The sequence below is a fragment of the Colletes latitarsis genome, unplaced genomic scaffold (genome assembly GCF_051014445.1).
Source record: "Colletes latitarsis isolate SP2378_abdomen unplaced genomic scaffold, iyColLati1 scaffold0018, whole genome shotgun sequence".
Classification (NCBI taxonomy): Eukaryota; Metazoa; Arthropoda; class Insecta; order Hymenoptera; family Colletidae; genus Colletes; species Colletes latitarsis.
Window position 1 is genome coordinate 12,333,236 of NW_027488369.1, and position 4,911 is coordinate 12,338,146.

A 4,911-nucleotide genomic window follows, 5' to 3' on the forward strand; every position below is an offset into this window, starting at 1 on the left:
GAGGAGGGCAAATCCCAGACCTATACCAGACCTAACTAGCGTTATCATATAAGATATTGATCGAAACCAGGTTTAATCGACTGTTTCAGTGTGGTACCACATTACTACGTGATCCAAACCAGAAAAAGCCCAGAATCTGGCCATCAACTATGAGAAATATGGGAAAGTACGAGCCTGATGAGAGCAAATCCCAGACCTAACCAAGACCTAACATGCGTTATTCTCTAAAATACTGATCGAAACCAGGTTTAATGGACTGTTTCAGTGTGGTACCATATTACTACATGATCGAAACCAGAAAAAACCCAGGATCTGTGCAACAAGTATGTGAAAAACGCGAAACTATTAGCGTGTTGATGGCAAATCCCAGACCTATCCTAGACCTAACATGAGTTATACTCTAAAATATTGATCGAAACCAGGTTTAATCGACTATTTCTGTGTGGTGCCACATTACTACGTGATCGAAACCAGAAAAAACCCAGGATACGTTCAACAAGTATGTGAAGAATGCGAAAGTATGAGTCTGATGATGGAAAATCCCAGGCCTAACTTAGACCTAACATGCGTTATCCTCTAAAATATTGATCGAAACCAGGTTTATGGACTGTTTCAGTGTGGTACCACATCACTACGTGATGCAAACCAGAAAAATACCCAGGATCCGTGCAACAAGTATGTGAAGAATGCGAAAGTATGTGTCTGATGAGGGAAAATCCCAGGCCTAACCTAGACCTAACATGCGTTTCCCTCAAAAATATTTATCAGTACCAGGTTTAATTGAATGTTTCAGTGTGGTACCACATTACTATGTGTCCAAACCTGAAAAAACCCAGGATACGTTCAACAAGTATGTGAAGAATGCGAAAGTATGAGTCTGATGAGGGCAAATCCCAGGCCTAACCCAGACCTAACTTGCGTTGTCCTCTAAAATATTCATGGAAACCAGGTTTAATTGACTGTTTTAGTGTGGTACCACTTTACTACGTGATCCATAGCAGAAAAAACCCTCGATTAGGTCAACATGTATGTTAAAGCTGCGAAAGTATGACCCTGATGAGGGCAAATCCCAGGCCTAACCTAGACCTAACATGCGTTATCCTCTAAAATATTTTTCAAGACCAGGTTTAATTGAATGTTTCAGTGTGGTAGCACACTACTGCGTGATCCAAACCAGAAAAAACCCAGGATCTGTTCAACAAGTATGTGAAAAATGCGAAAGTATGATCCTGACGAGGGCAAATCCCAGACCTATCCCAGACCTAACTTGAGTTGTCCTCTAAAATAGTGATGGAAACCAGGTTTAATTGACTGTTTCAGTGTGGTACTACATTACTACGTGATGCAATCCAGAAATAGCCCAGGATCTAGCCATGAATTATGAGAAATATGCGAAAGTATGAGCCTGATGAGGGCAAATCCTAGACCTCACCCAGACCTAACATGCGTTATCCTCAAAAATATTGATCGAAACCAGGTTTAATGGACTGTTTCAGTGTGGTACCACATTACTACGTGATCCAAACCAGAAAAGGCCCAGAATCTGGCCATCGAGTATGAGAAATATGCGAAAGTATGACCCTGATGAGGGCAAATCCGAGGCCTAACCTAGACCTAACATGCGATGTCCTCTAAAATATTGATGGAAACCAGGTTTAATTGACTGTTTCAGTGTTGTACTACATTACTGCGTGACGCAATCCAGAAAAAGCCTAGGATCTAGCCATCAAGTATGAGAAATATGCGAAAGAATGAGCCTGATGTGAGCAAATCCCAGACCTAACCTAGACCTAACATGAATTATTCTCTAAAATATTGATCGAAACCAGGTTTAATGGACTGTTATAGTGTAGTACCACATTACTACGTGATCCAATGCAGAAATAGCTCAGGATCTAGCTATGAAGTATGAGAAATATGCGAAAGTATGAGCCTGATGTGGGCAAATCCCAGACATAACCTAGACCTAACATGTGTTATCCTCTAAAATAAAAATCGAAACCAGGTTTATTGGTATGCTTCAGTGTGGTACCACACTACTACGTGATCGAAACCAGAAAAAACCCGGGATCTGTTCAAGAAGTATGTGAAGAATGCGAAAGTATGAGACTGATGAGGGCAAATCCCCAGACCTATCCCAGACATAACTTGCGTTATCCTCTAAAATATTGATCGATACCAGGTTTAATTGACAGTTTTAGTGTGGCACCACTTTACTACGTGATCCAAAGCAGAAAAAACCCTCGATGAGGTCAACATGTATGTCAAAACTGCGAAAGTATGACCCTGATGAGGGCATATCTCAGGCCTAACCTAGACCTAACATGCGTTATCCTCAAAAATAAAGATCGAAACCAGGTTTAATCGACTGTTTCAGTGTGGTACCACATTACTACGTGATCCAAACCAGAAAAAAACGCAGGATCTGTTCAACCAGTATGTGATGTATGCGAAAGTATGAATCTGATGAGGGCTAATCCCAGGCCTAACCTAGACATAACATGCGTTATCCTCTGAAATATTGATCGAAACCTGGTTGAGTGGACTGTTTCAGTGTGGTACCACATTACTGCGTGTTCCAAACCAGGAAAAACCCAGTATCTAGCCATCAAGTATGTGAAATATGCGAAAGAATGAGCCTGATGAGAGCAAATCCCAGACCTAACCTAGACCTAACATGTGTTATCCTCAAAAATATTGATCGAAACCAGGTTTAATGGACTGTTTCAGTGTGGTACCACATTACTACGTGATCAAATCCAGGAAGAGCCCAGGATCTAGCCATGAAGTATTAGAAATATGCGAAAGTATGATCCTGACGAGAGCAAATCCTAGACCTAACCCAGACCTAACATGCGTTATCCTCAAAAATATTGACCGAAACCAGGTTTAATGGACTGTTTCAGTGTGGTACCACATTACTACGTGATCCAAACTAGAAAAAACCCAGGATCTGTTCAACAAGTATGTGAAAAACGCGAAAGTATGACCCTGATGAGGGCAAATCCCAGGCCTAACCTAGACCTAACATGCACTATCCTCTAAAATATTGATCGAAACCAGGTTTACTGGACTGTTTCAGTGTGGTTCCACTTTACTACGTGATCCAAAGCAGAAGAAACCCTCGATCAGGTCAACACGTATGTCAAAACTGCGAAAGTATGACCCTGATGAGGGCATATCTCAGGCCTAACCTAGACCTAACATGCGTTATCCTCAAAAATAAAGATCGAAACCAGGTTTAATCGACTGTTTCAGTGTGGTACCACATTACTACGTGATCCAAACCAGAAAAAAACCCAGGATCTGTTCAACCAGTATGTGATGTATGCGAAAGTATGAATCTGATGAGGGCTAATCCCAGGCCTAACCTAGACATAACATGCGTTATCCTCTGAAATATTGATCGAAACCTGGTTGAGTGGACTGTTTCAGTGTGGTACTACATTACTGCGTGATCCAAACCAGGAAAAACCCAGTATCTAGCCATCAAGTATGTGAAATATGCGAAAGAATGAGCCTGATGAGGGCAAATCCTAGACCTAACCCAGACCTAACATGCGTTATCCTCTAAAATATTCATCGAAACCAGGTTTAATGGATTGTTTCAGTGTGGTAACAGATTACTACGTGATCCAAACCAGAAAAAACCGAGATCTGTTCAACAAGTATGTGAAAAACGCGAAAGTATGAGCCTGATGAGGGCAAATCCTAGACCTAACCCAGACCTAACATGCGTTATCCACTAAAATATTTATCATGACCAGGTTTAATTGAATGTTTCAGTGTGGTACCACATTACTACGTGATCCAAGCCAGAAATAGGCCAGGATCTAGCCATGAAGTATGAAAAATATGCGAAAGTATGAGCCTGATGAGGGCAAATCCTAGACATAACCCAGACCTAACATGCGTTATCCTCTAAAATATTTATCAAGACCAGGTTTAATTGATTGTTTCAGTGTGGTACCACATTACTACGTGATCCACACCAGAAAAAACCCAGTATCCGTTCAAGAAGTATGTGAAAAATGCGAAAGTATGTGTCTGATGAGTGAAAATCTCAGGCCTAACCTAGACCTAACATGCGTTATCCTCTAAAATATTGATCGAAACCAGGTTTAATTGACCGTTTTAGTGTGGTTCCACTTTACTACGTGATCCAAAGCAGAAAAGCCCTCGATCAGGTCAACATGCATGTCAAAACTGCGAAAGTATGACCCTGATGAGGGCAAATCCCAGACCTATCCCAGACCTAACATGCGTTATCCTCAAAAATATTGATCGAAACCAGGTTTAATCGACTGTTTCAGTGTGGTACCACATTACTACGTGAACCAAACCAGAAAAAAACCCAGGATCTGTTTATCAAGTATGTGAAGTATGCGTAAGTATGAGTCTGATGAGGGCAAATCCCAGGCCTAACCTAGACATAACATACGTTATCCTCTAAAATATTGATCGAAACCAGGTTTAGTGGACAGTTTCAGTGTGGTACCACATTACTGCGTGACCCAAACCAGAAAAAACCCAGGATCTGTTCAACAAGTATGTGAAAAATGCGAAAGTATGACCCTGATGGGGGCAAATCCCATACCTATCTCAGACCTAACTTGCGTTGTCCTCTAAAATATTGATCGAAACCAGGTTTAATTGACTGTTTTAGTGTGGTACCACTTTACTACGTGATCCATAGCAGAAAAAACACTCGATTAGGTCTACATGTATGTTAAAACTGCGAAAGTATGACCCTGATGAGGGCAAATCCCAGGCCTAACCTAGACCTAACATGCGTTATCCTCTAAAATATTTATCAAGACCAGGTTTAATTGAATGTTTCAGTGTGGTACCACACTACTGCGTGATCCAAACCAGAAAAAACCCAGGATCCGTTCAACAAGTATGTGAAAA